Below are 16005 nucleotides of genomic sequence, written 5' to 3'. Positions count from 1 at the left end.
CCTACTACAAATAGAAGTGCAATCTCTATTAACAAAACAAGCCATAGAACTAGTACCACACCATCAAAAAGGAACAGGGATTTACTCCCTATATTTCATTATTCCCAAAAAAGACAAAACACTAAGACCAATTCTAGATCTCAGGACGTTAAACCTCTTCATCAAATCAGATAATTTCCACATGGTCACTCTACAAGACTTAGTTCCCTTGCTAAAACAATAAGAATGCATGGCAACACTGGATTTAAAGGATGCGTGTTTCCACATACCCATCCATCCATCTCACAGGAAATACCTCAGATTTGTCATACCAAACATGGCAAACATTACCAATTCAAAGTATTGCCCTTCGGGATAACAACAGCGCCCAGAGTATTTACAAAATGCCTCGCTGTAGTAGCAGCTCATATAAGGAGACATCACATGCATGTATTCCCATATCTCGACGATTGACACCGGTGTTGAGTGTTGGCTTTTATTAGCCAAAGTCACACGCACTATGTAATAGACACTCTACACAAACTAGGGTTTTCTATAAATTACCAAAAATCTCACTTGCAAACATCCCAAATACAACAATACTTGGGAGCCACACTCAACACGCAAAGAGCAATTGCCACTCCAAGCCCACAAAGAGTTAAATCGTTTCAAAATATAGTGTCAAGCATACAACCAAACCAACAGAACACAGTCAGGTTTGTAATGAAGCTACTAGGCATGATGTCCTCATGCATCGCTATTGTCCCAAACGCACAGCCACACATGCGGCCCTTACAACAGTGCCTAGCAAAACAACGGACGCAGGCACAGGGTCACCTTCAAGATCTAGTGTTGGTAGACCGCCAAAAACACTCTTCGCTTCAATGGTGGAACCATGTAAATTTAAACAAAGGGCAGCCATTTCAAGACCCAGTGCCTCACGCCATTATTACAACAGACGCTTCCATGATTGGGTGGGGAGCACACCTCAACAATCACAATATACAAGGTCAATGGGACAATCAACAAAAACAACTTCACATAAATCACTTAGAACTACTAGCGTTATCCCTAGCACTAAAAGCTTTTCAACCCCTTCTAGTCCACAAACGCATTCTTGTCAAAACAGACAATATGACAACAATGTATTATCTAAACAAATAGGGGGACACACACTCGTCACAACTATGCCTCCTAGCACAAAAAATGTGGCATTGGGCAATTCACAACAACATTCGCCTGATAGCGCAATACAGGGAGTGCAGAATTATTAGGCAAGTTGTATTTTTGAGGATTAATTTTATTATTGAACAACAACCATGTTCTCAATGAACCCAAAAAACTCATTAATATCAAAGCTGAATATTTTTGGAAGTAGTTTTTAGTTTGTTTTTAGTTTTAGCTATGTTAGGGGGATATCTGTGTGTGCAGGTGACTATTACTGTGCATAATTATTAGGCAACTTAAAAAAAAAATATATATACCCATTTCAATTATTTATTATTACCAGTGAAACCAATATAACATCTCAACATTCACAAATATACATTTCTGACATTCAAAAACAAAACAAAAACAAATCAGTGACCAATATAGCCACCTTTCTTTGCAAGGACACTCAAAAGCCTGCCATCCATGGATTCTGTCAGTGTTTTGATCTGTTCACCATCAACATTGCGTGCAGCAGCAACCACAGCCTCCCAGACACTGTTCAGAGAGGTGTACTGTTTTCCCTCCTTGTAAATCTCACATTTGATGATGGACCACAGGTTCTCAATGGGGTTCAGATCAGGTGAACAAGGAGGCCATGTCATTAGATTTCCTTCTTTTATACCCTTTCTTGCCAGCCACGCTGTGGAGTACTTGGACGCGTGTGATGGAGCATTGTCCTGCATGAAAATCATGTTTTTCTTGAAGGATGCAGACTTCTTCCTGTACCACTGCTTGAAGAAGGTGTCTTCCAGGAACTGGCAGTAGGACTGGGAGTTGAGCTTGACTCCATCCTCAACCCGAAAAGGCCCCACAAGCTCATCTTTGATGATACCAGCCCAAACCAGTACTCCACCTCCACCTTGCTGGCGTCTGAGTCGGACTGGAGCTCTCTGCACTTTACCAATCCAGCCACAGGCCCATCCATCTGGCCCATCAAGACTCACTCTCATTTCATCAGTCCATAAAACCTTAGAAAAATCAGTCTTGAGATATTTCTTGGCCTAGTCTTGACGTTTCAGCTTGTGTGTCTTGTTCAGTGGTGGTCGTCTTTCAGCCTTTCTTACCTTGGCCATGTCTCTGAGTATTGCACACCTTGTGCTTTTGGGCACTCCAGTGATGTTGCAGCTCTGAAATATGGCCAAACTGGTGGCAAGTGGCATCGTGGCAGCTGCACGCTTGACTTTTCTCAGTTCTTGGGCAGTTATTTTGCGCCTTGGTTTTTCCACACGCTTCTTGCGACCCTGTTGACTATTTTGAATGAAACGCTTGATTGTTCGATGATCACGCTTCAGAAGCTTTGCAATTTTAAGAGTGCTGCATCCCTCTGCAAGATATCTCACTATTTTTGACTTTTCTGAGCCTGTCAAGTCCTTCTTTTGACCCATTTTGCCAAAGGAAAGGAAGTTGCCTAATAATTATGCACACCTGATATAGGGTGTTGATGTCATTAGACCACACCCCTTCTCATTACAGAGATGCACATCACCTAATATGCTTAATTGGTAGTAGGCTTTCGAGCCTATACAGCTTGGAGTAAGACAACATGCATAAAGAGGATGATGTGGTCAAAATACTCATTTGCCTAATAATTCTGCACTCCCTGTACATACCAGGCATTCACAATCAGTTAGCTGACAATCTCAGTCGAGATCACCAGCAAACTCACGAGTGGGAAATACATCCCCAGATTCTACAAGATTACTACCGCTGGGGGACACCAGACATAGATCTGTTTGCAACAAAACAAAACGCAAAATGCCAAAACTTTGCATCCAGGTACCCACACCCACAGTCCAAGGGCAATGCTCTATGGATCAGTTGGTCAGGGATTTTTGCTCACGCTTTTCCCCCTTTCCTAGTCAACAAATTGAGTCAAAACAAACTCAAACTAATACTCATAGCACCAACTTGGGCTCGCCAACCGTGGTACACCACACTGTTGGACTTCTCAGTAGTACCTCACATCAAACTCCCAAACAGACCAGATCTGTTAACACAGCACAAACAACAGATCAGACACCCCAATCCAGCATCGCTCAACCTAGCAATTTGGCTCCTGAAGTCTTAGAATTTGGCTATCTAAACCTTTCAAATGAGTGTATGGAAGTCATTAAACAGGCAAGAAAACCGACAACAAGGCATTGTTATGCTAATAAATGGAAAAGGTTTGTTTTCTACTGCCAAGCAAACCAAATCACACCGTTAGAGGCCTCCATACAAAACATTGTAAGTTACTTACTATACCTACAAAAAGCAAATCTCGCTTTTTCTTCCATCAAAATTCATCTCACTGCAATCTCTGCTTACCTGGAGATTAAACATACAAAGTCACTTTTTAGAATCCCAGTTATTAAAGCCTTTATGGAAGGACTAAAAAGGATCATACCTCCAAGAACCCCACCAGTACCCTCATGGAATCTTAATATTGTACTTACACGACTCATGGGCCCACCTTTTGAACCCATGCATTCTTGCTAAATCCAATTCTTAACTTGGAAGGTAGCTTTTCTAATAGCCATAACTTCACTACGAAGAGTTAGCGAAATACAGGCGTTTACTATTGAAGAACCCTTTATACAAATATACAAACATAAAGTGGTTCTCCGTACAAATCCAAACTTTTTACCAAAAGTAATTTCACCGTTTCATCTAAACCAAACAGTAGAGCTCCCAGTCTTCTTCCCACAACCAGACTCGGTAGCAGAAAGAGCACTGCATACATTAGACATAAAGAGAGCGCTAATGTATTACATAGACAGAACAAAATCATTTCGTAAAACTAAGCAATTGTTAGTTGCTTTCCAAAAACCCCATGCTGGAAACCCTATATCCAAACAGGGCATAGCCAGATGGATAGTCAAATGCATTCAAACCTGTTACCTCAAAGCTAAAAGAGACTTACCCATTACACCGAAGGCACACTCGACTAGAAAGAAAGGAGCAACAATGGCCTTTCTAGGTAATATACTAATGACAGAGATTTGTAAGGCAGCCACTTGGTCTACACCTCATACCTTTACTAAACATTACTGTGTAGGTGTGTTAGCAACACAACAAGCCACAGTAGGACAGGCTGTACTAAGAACATTATTTCAAACAACTTCAACTCCTACAGGCTGACCACCGCTTAGGGGAGGATTACTGCTTTGTAGTCTATGCACAGCATGTGTATCTGCAGCTACACATGCCATTGAACGGAAAATGTCACTTACGCAGTGTACTTCTGTTCGTGGCATGTTTCGCTGCAGATTCACATGCACCCTCCCACCTCCCCGGCAGCCTGTAGCCGTTTAAGTTGCATTTAAATTGTATATATGTAAATAAATATTCCTTTACCACAAACTATGCACATACATATCTATTCCATTGCATGGACATCTTTAGTATCCTCATCCTACCACTCCTACCTCACCCTATGCAGGGAATACAATCTAAGATGGAGTCGATGCCTGTAGGAAGTTGGCTCTGTATGAACTATTTCAAAGTAAGAAATAGCATGCACAGAGTCCAAGGGTTCCCCTTAGAGGTAAGATAGTGGCAAAAAGAGATAATTATAATGCTCTATTTTGTGATAGTGTGGTCGAGCAGTAGGTTTATCATAGGGTAGTGTTAAGCACTTGTTGTACACACACAGGCAATAAATGGGGAACACACACTCAAAGACAATTCCAGGCCAATAGGTTTTTATATAGAAAAATATATTTTCTTAGTTTATTTTAAGAACCATAGGTGCAAGATTTACAAACAATACTTTAAATGAAAGGTATTTCACTTAGGAACTTTAGGAACTTTGAATTAGCAAAATAGCACATACAGTTTTCACACAAATGGCAATAACTATTTTAAAACTGGACACTGCAATTTTCAACAGTTCCTGGGGGAGGTAAGTGTTTGTTAGTTTTGCAGGTAAGTAAACCACCTAAAGGGTTCAAAGTTGGGTCCAAGGTACCCCACCGTTGGGGGTTCAGGGCAACCCCAAAGTTACCACACCAGCAGCTCAGGGCCGGTCAGGTGCAGAGGTCAAAGTGGTGCCCAAAACACACAGGCTTCAATGGAGAAGGGGGTGCCCCGGTTCCAGTCTGCCAGCAGGTAAGTACCCGCGTCTTCGGAGGGCAGACCAGGGGAGTTTTGTAGGGCACCGGGGGGGACACAAGTCAGCACAAAAAGTACACCCTCAGCGGCACGGGGGCGGCCGGGTGCAGAGTGCAAACAAGCATCGGGTTTGCAATGTAGTTCAATGGGAGACCCAGGGGTCTCTTCAGCGAAGCAGGCAGGCAAGGGGGTGGGCTCCTCGGGGTAGCCACCACCTGGGCAAGGGAGAGGGCCACCTGGGGGTCGCTTCTGCACTGGAGGTCGGATCCTTCAGGTCCTGGGGGCTGCGGGTCCAGTGTCCTTACCAGGCGTCGGGTTCTTAGAAGCAGGCAGTCGCGGTCAGGGGAAGCCTCTGGATTCCCTCTGCAGGCGTCGCTGTGGGGGCTCAGGGGTGTCAACTCTGGCTACTCACGGGCTCGCAGTCGCCGGGGAGTCCTCCCTGTAGTGTTGGTTCTCCACAAGTCGAGCCGGGGGCGTTGGGTGCAGAGTGCAAAGTCTCACGCTTCCGGTGGGAAACATGTGTTCTTTAAAAGTTGCTTCTTTGTTGCAAAGATGTTTCTTCTTTGGAGCAGAGCCGCTGTCCTCAGGAGTTCTTGGTCCTTTTAGATGCAGGGTAGTCCTCTGAGGCTTCAGAGGTCGCTGGACCCTGTGGAACGCGTCGCTGTTGCAGTCCTTTGAAGTGGGGAGACAGGCGAGTAGAGCTGGGGCCAAAGCAATTGGTGTCTCCGTCTTCTCTGCAGGTTTTTCAGCTCAGCAGTCCTTCTTCGTCTTAGGTTGCAGGAATCTAGTTACCTAGGTTCTGGGAGCCCCTAAATACTCGATTTAGGGGTGTGTTTAGGTCTGGGGGCTTAGTGGCCAATGGCTACTAGCCCTGAGGGTGGCTACACCCTCTTTGTGCCTCCTCCCTGAGGGGAGGGGGGCACATCCCTAATCCTATTGGGGGAATCCTCCATCTGCAAGATGGAGGATTTCTAAAAGTCAGAGTCACCTCAGCTCAGGACACCTTAGGGGCTGTCCTGACTGGCCAGTGACTCCTCCTTGTTTTTCTCATTATCTCCTCCGGCCTTGCCGCCAAAAGTGGGACCGTGGCCGGAGGGGGCAGGCAACTCCACTACCTGTAGTGCCCTGGGGTGCTGTAACAAAGGGGGTGAGCCTATGAGGCTCACCGCCAGGTGTTACAGTTCCTGCAGGGGGAGGTGAGAAGCACCTCCACCCAGTACAGGCTTTGTTACTAGCCACAGAGTGACTAAGGCACTCTCCCCATGTGGCCAGCAACATGTCTGGTGTGTGGCAGGCTGCTAAAACTAGTCAGCCCACACTGGAAGTCGGGTATGGTTTCAGGGGGCATCTCTAAGATGCCCTCTGGGGTGTATTTTACAATAGAATGTACACTGGCATCAGTGTGCATTTATTGTGCTGATAAGTTTGATACCAAACTTCCCAGTTTTCAGTGCAGCCATTATGGTGCTGTGGAGTTCGTGCATGACAGACTCCCAGACCATACACTCTTATGGCTACCCTGCACTTACAATGTCTAAGGTTTTGCTTAGACACTGTAGGGGCATAGTGCCCATGCACTTATGCCCTCACCTATGGTATAGTGCACCCTGCCTTAGGGCTGTAAGGCCTGCTAGAGGGGTGACTTATCTATACCTATAGGCAGTGTGAGGTTGGCATGGCACCCTGAGGGGAGTGCCATGTCGACTTAGTCATTTTCTCCCCACCAGCACACACAAGCTGGCAAGCAGTGTGTCTGTGCTGAGTGAGGGGTCTCCAGGGTGGCATAAGACATGCTGCAGCCCTTAGAGATCTTCCCTGACATCAGGGCCCTTGGTACCAGTTACAAGGGACTTACCTGGATGCCAGGGTGTGCCAATTGTGGAAATAAAGGTACAGGTTAGGGAAAGAACACTGGGGCTGGGGCCTGGTTAGCAGGCCTCAGCACACATTCAAATCATAACTTGGCATCAGCAAAGGCAAAAAGTCAGGGGGTAACCATGCCAAGGAGGCATTTCCTTACAATGCCCATGCGCAATGGAGCCGAAAGGGAGGAGTCACTCGGTCCTGTGACTTGAAAAGACTTCTTCGAAGAAAAACAACTTGTAACACTCCGAGCCCAACACTAGATGGCAGGAACAGTGCACAGCATGTGAATCTGCAGCGCAACGTGCCAGGAACAGATGTACACTGGGTAAGTGTGTAGCTGCAGACAAACATGCTATGCATATTCTGCCATCTAGTGTTGGGCTCGGAGTGTTATAAGTTGTTTTTCTTCGAAGAAGTGTTTTCGAGTCAACTCCTCCTCTTCTGCTCCATTGCGCATGGGCATTGACTCCAAGTTAGATTGTTTTCTTTCCGCTATCGGGTTCGGACATGTTTCTTATGGCTCCGGTAGTTTGAGTTGGAAAAGTTCAAAAACTCTCTAATTCTCGTTGGTATTGTTTCGATCGCGTATCATCTCTCATCGACACTTCAGTCCTGTTGGATCTACATCTTTACTGGCCCTTCGGGGCACCCGTGCCCAACTCAGGCCTGGTCGGGCCGACCGAGTGGAAGCCTCATGATCCGGACCCTATTTCGCTTTTGTCCTCTGTGCCACGCCAAATTTCCATATACAGACCAACATCTCGTCTGTAATCTCTGTCTCTCTACAGAGCATCGAGAGGATAGTTGTGAGGCCTGCAGATCCTTCCGTTCGAAGAAGACTATCCGAGACAGAAGAGCACGAAGATTGGAAATGGCGTCAAAAAGCACCCAACATCTCAACGCACAGGAAGAGGAGATTATGCACACCGCAGTCTCCGTCTGAGGGTCCAGTTCCGAGCAGGAGTCCGAAGAGGACAGACCGGTCATGGCAGGACAGCACGTGAGTACACCTGCCCCTGTCCCAGCCAAGCCCAAACATAAGGCCTCGGGAACGCCACTGCCGGAAGGCCATGGCTCAACCCGCAAAAAGACCCTCGGTGACCAAGCAACAACTTCGGCACCGAAAAAGGCCACGCCACCGAAGCCTTCGGACTCGAGCCGAAGCACTGGCTCCGAAACAGGCAAACACCGACCCTTCAAGTTGAAGCCTCGAAAATCGCTTTCGGAGCCGAGGCCAACCTCCACTCCCGGACTTTCAATCCCAAGAAAACACAGAGGAGCATGGACTTTCGAAAGTACTTAAAGAAAGCCATACATTTTCGGAGGAACACACACAGATGGAGGACATTGATGAAAGGCAAGCCAGAATTCACATTCACAAGGACACTGGCAAGATCATAACTACACCTCCTCTGAAGCCTGAGAGGAAGCTGGCCTTTCAGGAACAATTGGACACTGCTCAGCCACTGGCTAAAGTGCCAAGGCCTAAACAAAGATCTCCACCTCCACAATTTTCACCTCCTCAATGTCCTCCTCATTCTCCACCTACTACTCCTACACCTGCACAGTCTCCTGTACATTCTTTAGATGCACAACAAGACGATGTGGATCCATGGGATCTCTATGATCCAGATCCCATTCCAGATAACAGCCCAGACTGCTATCCTTCCAAACCATCACCACCGGGAGATAGCACTGGATACACTCAGGTTCTGGCTAGGGCGGCATCATACCACAATGTCGCCATGCACACCTAGCCTTTTGAGGATGATTTTCTCTTCAACACATTATTCTCCACACACACTACCTACCAGTCCCTTCCCATGCTTCCAGGCATGTTAAAGCATGCACAGCAGATATTCCAAGAGCCAGTCAAAGCCAGGATAATTACTCGCAGAGTGGAGAAAAAGTATAAATCACCTCCCTCTGATCTGGCATTCATTACACAACAACTGCCTCCTGATTCTGTAGTTGTAAGTGCGGCTAGGAAGAGGGCCAACTCCCAGTCATCTGGTGATGCACCACCACCGGACAAGGAGAGCAGGAAATTTGATGCTGCTGGCAAAAGAGTAGCATCGCAAGCAGCCACCAATGGAGGATAGCCAACTCCCAAGCACTGGCTAGGTATGATAGAGCCCACTGGGACGAGATGAAAGATATCATCCAACATCTCCCCAAAGACCAACAAAAAAGGGCACAACAAATAGTCGAGGATGGGCAGGCTATTACTAATAACCAAATTAGATCAGCCCTAGATTCAGCAGACACAGCAGCTAGGACAATCAATACTTCTGTTACTATTCAGAGACACGCATGGCTTCGGTTGTCAGGGTTTAAGCCTGAAATTCAACAGGCTGTCCGAAAGTTGATACAGCCATTGAAAAGATGAAAAAAGACTCAGACACCGCTAAAGCCATTGGTGCTCTGTATACCACACAATACAGAGGATCTTTTCGGAAACCTCAATACAGAGGTGGTTTTAGAGCGCAAACACCTGAGGCATCCACCTCACAATCCAAGTGAACGTACCAGCCTCAAAACCAACGAGGTGGGTTTAGAGGAAATTACAGAGGCCAATTCCCCAGAGGCAGGGGAAAATATCAGCCAACAAAACAAGCCTCACAGCCAAAACAGTGACTTTCTTCATCTCTTCCCAACTCACACCTCACCTGTGGGGGGAAGACTGCAAAGGTTCCACAACAACTGGCACCCATTACAACAGACAACTGGGTATTGTCTATTATCCTCAATGGTTATTGCATAGAATTGGCACAAATTCCCCCAAATATACCTCCAGAAGCACACAAACTCTCCTCCCAACATATCTCAATGTTGCAAAAAGAAGTACCATCACTATTACTCAAGCAAGCCATTCAGCTTGTACCACAAGATCAGATAGGAACAGGGGTTTACTCTCTCTACTTCCTTATCCCCCAAAAACATGGAACCTTGAGACCAATATTGGATCTCAGAACTCTCAGTCTTTACATCCTGTCAGAACACTTTCACATGGTAACACTACAGGATGTAGTCCCGCTGCTACAACAGCAAGATTTCATGGCAACATTAGACCTCAAGGATGCGTATTTTCACATACTCATCCATCCAGCGCACAGAAAATATCTTAGGTTTGTAATTCAGGGAAAATATTACCAGTTCAAAGTGTTTCCCTTCGGGATAACAACAGCTCCCAGAGTATGTACAAAATGCCTAGCAGTAGTAGCTGCCTATCTAAGAAGACAACACATTCATGACTTCCCATATCTCGACGATTGGCTAATAAAATCCATCAGTTATACACAGTGTCAAAACCATACACATCATGTAATACAAACCCTACACACTCCATGTTCTCCATAAACTGCCAAAAATCCCACCTACAACCTGTGCAAATTCAACAGCATTTAGGAGCCACACTAAATACACAAACAGAACTTGCAAGCCCAAGTCCACTAAGAGTGCAAGCATTCCACAATGTATAAACAGAGATTCAGTCAGGCCAACAGTACACAGTCAAATTTCTAATGAAACTGTTGGGCATGATGGCATCATGCATCTCCATTGTCCCAAATGCAAGATTAAACATGCAGCCTTTACAACAGTGCCTTGCAAAGCAATGGTCGCAGGCACAGGGTCAGCTTCAAGATCTAGTGTTGATAGACCGCCAAACACGGATATCACTTCAGTGATGGAATTCCACAAATCTAAGCAAAGGGCGGCCATTTCAAGACCCTGTGCCTCAGACCATACTTACAACAGATGCATCAATGATTTGATGGGGGGGCACACCTCAACAATCACAACATTCAAGGACAATGGGACACCAAACACAAACAACTTCACATAAATCACCTAGAATTGCTGGCTATATTCCTAGCACTGAGAGCCTTTCAGTCTCTTCTCATTCACAAGAACATTCTTATCAAAACAGACAACATGACTACAGTGTGTTACCTAAACAAACAAGGAGAGCCCCACTCATCGCAACTGTCCCTTCTAGCACAAAATATTTGGCATTGGGCAATACACAACAAAATTCACCTGGTAGCACAATACATTCCAGGAATACACAGCCAATTGGCAGATGTTCTCAGCCGAGATCATTAACAAACACACGAGTGGGAAATTCATCCCCAAGTGCTTCAGACATACTTTAATCACTGGGGAACGCCAGACATAGACCTATTCGCCACCAGCGAAAACGCAAAATGCCAAAACTTCGCATCCAGGTACCCACACCCTCTATCCGAGGGCAATGCTCTATGGATCAACTAGTCAGGGATATTTGCTTATGCTTTCCCCCCCCTCCCGCTCATTCCATTTCTAGTCAACAAACTGCATCAAAACAAACTCAAACTCATACTTACAGCACCACCGTGGGCACATCAACCCGGGTACACAACAGTGTTAGATCTGTCAGCGGTACCACATATCAAACTCCCCAACAGACCAGATCTGTTAACGCAAAACAAGCAACTGATCAGGCATCCAGATCCCAAAATACTCAATCTAGCGATTTGGCTCCTGCAGTCTTAGAGTTTGGATATCAACACCTTCCAACAGAATGCATGGAAGTAATTAAACAAGCAAGAAAACCCACTACCAGGCAGTGTTATGCAAACACATGGAAAAGGTTTGTGTTTTACTGTCAATCTAAACAGATTGCCCCTCTTTCAGCGTCAATACAAGACATTGTAAGTTACTTGCTTCATCTGCAAAAAGCAAATTTAGCCTTCTCATCTATCAAAATACATCTCACTGCAATTTCTGCGTATTTGCAAAATATACAACACACCTCTCTATTTAGGGTCCCTGTTATCAAAGCCTTCATGGAAGGATTAAAACGCATCATTCCATGGAGAACACCTCCCGTGCCTTCGTGGAATCTAAACATAGTACTCACACAACTCATGGATCCACCATTTGAACCTATGCATTTATGTCAGATTCAATACCAAACATGGAAAGTTGCCTTCCTAGTTGCAAGTACTTCATTAAGACGAATTAGTGAAATCCAAGCTTTCACTATTCAAGAACCGTTCATACATGTACACAAACATAAAGTTGTACTTCGAATAAACCCAAAATTTCTACCAAAGGTGATATCACTGTTTCATATCAAACAGTGGAACTGCCAGTCTTCTTTCCACAGCCAGAATCTGTAGCAGAAAGAGCCTTGCATACATTGGACATTAAAAGAGCTATAATGTATTACATTAATAGAACTAAATCATTTAGAAAAACCAAACTGTTATTTGTGGCGTTTCAGAAACCACATACTGGTAACCCTATCTCAAAGCAAAGACTAGCTAGATGGATAGTAAAATGCATCCAAACATGTTACCTAAAAGCTAACAGGCAGCTATTAGCAACACCTAAAGCACATTCCACCCGTAAAAAAGGGGCTACAATGGCTTTCTTAGGGAACACACCAATGGCAGAAATCTGTAAAGCATCCACTTGGTCAACACCGCATACATTTACCAAGCATTACTGTGTAGATGTGTTAGCAACACAACAGGCCACAGTAGGACAGGCTGTACCAAGAACACTATTTCAAACAACTTCAACAGGCTGACCACCGCTTATGGGAGGCAAAACTGCTTTGTAATCTATGCATAGCATGTGTATCTGCAGCTGCACATGCCATTGAACGGAAAATGTCACTTACCCAGTGTACATCTGTTTGTGGCATGTTCCTCTGAAGATTCACATGCACCCTCCCCGGGAGCCTGTAGCCGTTTAAGTTAAACATTCACTTGTACATATGCATATATATATATATATATATATATATATATATATATATATATATATTCCTTTTGCATGGACATCTCTTTTCTTTATACTCTATCACTCCTACCTTAACCTCTGCGGGAAAACAATCTAACATGGAGTCGATGCACATGCGCAATGGAGCCAAAGAGGAGGAGTCACTCAATCCTGTGACTCGAAAACTTTCTTTGACGAAAAACAACTTGTAACACTCCAAGCCCAACACTAGATGGCAGAATATGCATAGCATGTAAATCTGCAGCGGAACATGCCACGAACAGATTTACACTGGGTAAGTGACATATTCCATATATATATATATATATATATATACATATATATATATATATATATATATATTCACAGAAAAAAAAATACATATGTATTCGCTGTAAAAAAAAAGTTAGAGGGACGTTATAGTTAGGCTCACTGTTCAAGCGTACAAAACCATAGAAATTCAGCAGTTATAGTTACCTCGAGTAACTATAACTCCAGCTCCAAGGTAACTCTAACTTGTGCACCCGCTTCGCACAGTTTTTTCCTAAAAAATTTGAATGCAAAAATTACATTGATATTATCAAGTATGTTATCAAAGATGTCATGGGTGCCGAAATTTGGGGGTTAATAAGCAGTGCCTGGCGAGGGCATGAGTTATAGTTACCTTTAGGCACAGGTTATAGTTACTTGAGGTAACTCTGACTATAACTGCTGGATTTCTATGGTTTTGTATGCTTGAAATGTGAGCCTCACTATAACGTCTCTCTAACCTTTGTTTTTTCAGTGAATTTCTATGGTTGTTTACCGTACAGTTATATTTAGGACCATTTTTCCATAGAAAAAGCATTTTTTGACTTGCCTATATCTTTGGCACTGTTTGAATCTTCATGGAATTCTCCAGAAAGAGTGCCCAGGTGATTCTTGTTGCGCTTGGAAAGTTTTGGGGTGATCCATTAAGCAGGGCCTGAGAAAAAGGGGCAGGGGGTTCAAAAAAGTTGCGTTTCCGATGTTAATTCCCATAGGACCTTTAGACACAAATACAGCCTGAACCACTGGACGGAATTACACCAAATTGTGCAGAAAACTAGCTTTCACTTATTTGGTGTAAATCAGTTTCGTAGTTTTTGAGATACTAAAGGGAAAACAAATTTGGATATCTCTGGCCGCAACGACTTCGAAGATTAAGAGCTCATGCACGGCAAATGCACAGCTCTGATTGGCTGCCTATACTTCAAACCAGGAAATGTTGGCAGCCATCTTGGGACTCAGCTTGAGCCAAGTCCCACTAAAAAAGTGTAAAACAAAAAAAAACAAAAAAAAAGGGGGGCCAGGGTAGAGTCTCCCTGACACCTTAGCTCTGGTGCTGGGGTCCCAGAGGGACTCCACCAGAGCAAAAAAATGTTTTCCCCGTGAATTTGCGACGCAGTCTACTATAGCTTGTTTTCTGATAAGCTCCCCGTGTGGGCAGGTCCATGGGAATTTTTTGTTTAATGGGGTAGCCTCCTGGCCCCCCTCAGCCCAGTGGACGATCACTTTCGCGGGGCTATTGTTAAATCTATAAGGGGGGTGTTTGCATCCTGGCCTCTACCACCCCCCCACGCCCCTGCCCCCCCCCCCACACAGGTCTGGAGACCACCACCTCCCCATGGCAAACATAAATACTATGCAGGGGGCTGCGCAGGCCCCTGCATCCCCGGGAACCACCACCTCCACGGGCGTTCCTTTAATGAGCGGTGGGGCATGTGACCCCCTTGCAGCCCCGGGGACCACCACCTTGCGCCCTCCCCATGCACCACTAAAAATTCTTGACAACTGCTGTAACACCATTAAAAATATAAACGCAACATTATCACTCAAATTATTGAAGAAGAAACTTTGCATGGTGAGGGGCGAGTTGTTGTTGCTTGAAAGAACTTTAACTATAACTGCTGATTTTCTATGGTTTTGTACGAGTAAATTCGTAACCTAACTATAATGTCCCTGTAAGCTTTGTTTTTTTTTTTTGTGAATTTCTAGGGTTTTTTAATTCTATTTCTTAACTATAACGTTCCTGTAACCTTTGTTTTTTTTTCAGTGAAAAACCCCCCAGAAAAAACAAAGGTTACAGGGACGTTATATTTAAGAAATAGAATTAAAACACCTCTAGAAATTCACTCAAAAAACGAAAGGTTAAAGGGACGTTATATATCGTATAAATGGATGGGACATCAACCAATACTAAACTGCTTGCATGAATCGAAATGGTATCACCAGATGCTGCAAGCTTTCACAGGAGTAACGTGCAGTTCTCAGTGATTTGCCACATTACCAAATTCAGCATTTTAGATGGCTTATCTCTTATCCTCCAGTCAAAGGTCTGCCTTCACAACATCATGTGAAGAGATCTTGGGTGCAGGCGTTAAATGCACTGGCAGTGCCAGTTTTGTCAATAAGTGCTGCCTAAATAAAAATGTTGGCCTTGGCTCCTAAGTCTTTTTTAATGTAAGCATTGCTTTAGAGTATCAGTTGCACGTCCAGAAGAAACGATTGTCACCTTTTCTAAAACTGCTGAAAGAACACTTCTTTGACCAGTGTATTTGACTGTTATTTGTATGACTTTTATTAAGACAGATTGTGAGAAAACAAGCCTTTATTTATTGTGCATGTCACACTTAAGAAATTGTGCACCAGAGTGTTCATGTTTAAGCACCATAAATAATGCGTGAACCTTATACAGTCTGAGTTATTCCCTGATTACCCAATAACTGGGCGCAAGAGAGGTCTTTTGTGAGGGCTCAAGCAGGTTTCTGAAAGCCTGCTTCTCATAGCATTATAGCAGTCACTACTATTGGAAAATCATGACTTGGTCACTTTTCCACCTTACTTTACAAATATAGATTTTAATATTTTAGTTGTCATAATTGGTGTTGGCATCCGTTGCAGAACAAAACAAAGCAATAGACTTAAAGAAAGAGAACATCATCCAGTGACTTGCAGCCTCTGTTTCTTCTAATGATTTAGACTGAAGTTCCATTCCATTGACTAAAGGCCTTATGGCAAAACCTTTTTCCATAACGTCAAGGAAGCTGTGCTTTCTGAATGCCC

At 44.3% G+C, this 16005-nt stretch overlaps 1 protein-coding gene across 5 annotated transcripts in view; it reads left to right on the top strand.

The window, feature by feature from the left end:
• UNC13D (unc-13 homolog D) overlaps positions 1-16005 on the top strand; it is an 876342-nt gene that overhangs the window by 356346 nt on the left and 503991 nt on the right. The window lies entirely within an intron of this gene.

This window comes from Pleurodeles waltl, chromosome 7 (assembly GCF_031143425.1).
Source record: "Pleurodeles waltl isolate 20211129_DDA chromosome 7, aPleWal1.hap1.20221129, whole genome shotgun sequence".
Taxonomy (NCBI): Eukaryota; Metazoa; Chordata; class Amphibia; order Caudata; family Salamandridae; genus Pleurodeles; species Pleurodeles waltl.
The sequence above is the reverse complement of the archived record's forward strand: the minus strand, read 5'-3'. Positions and strand labels throughout refer to the sequence as shown.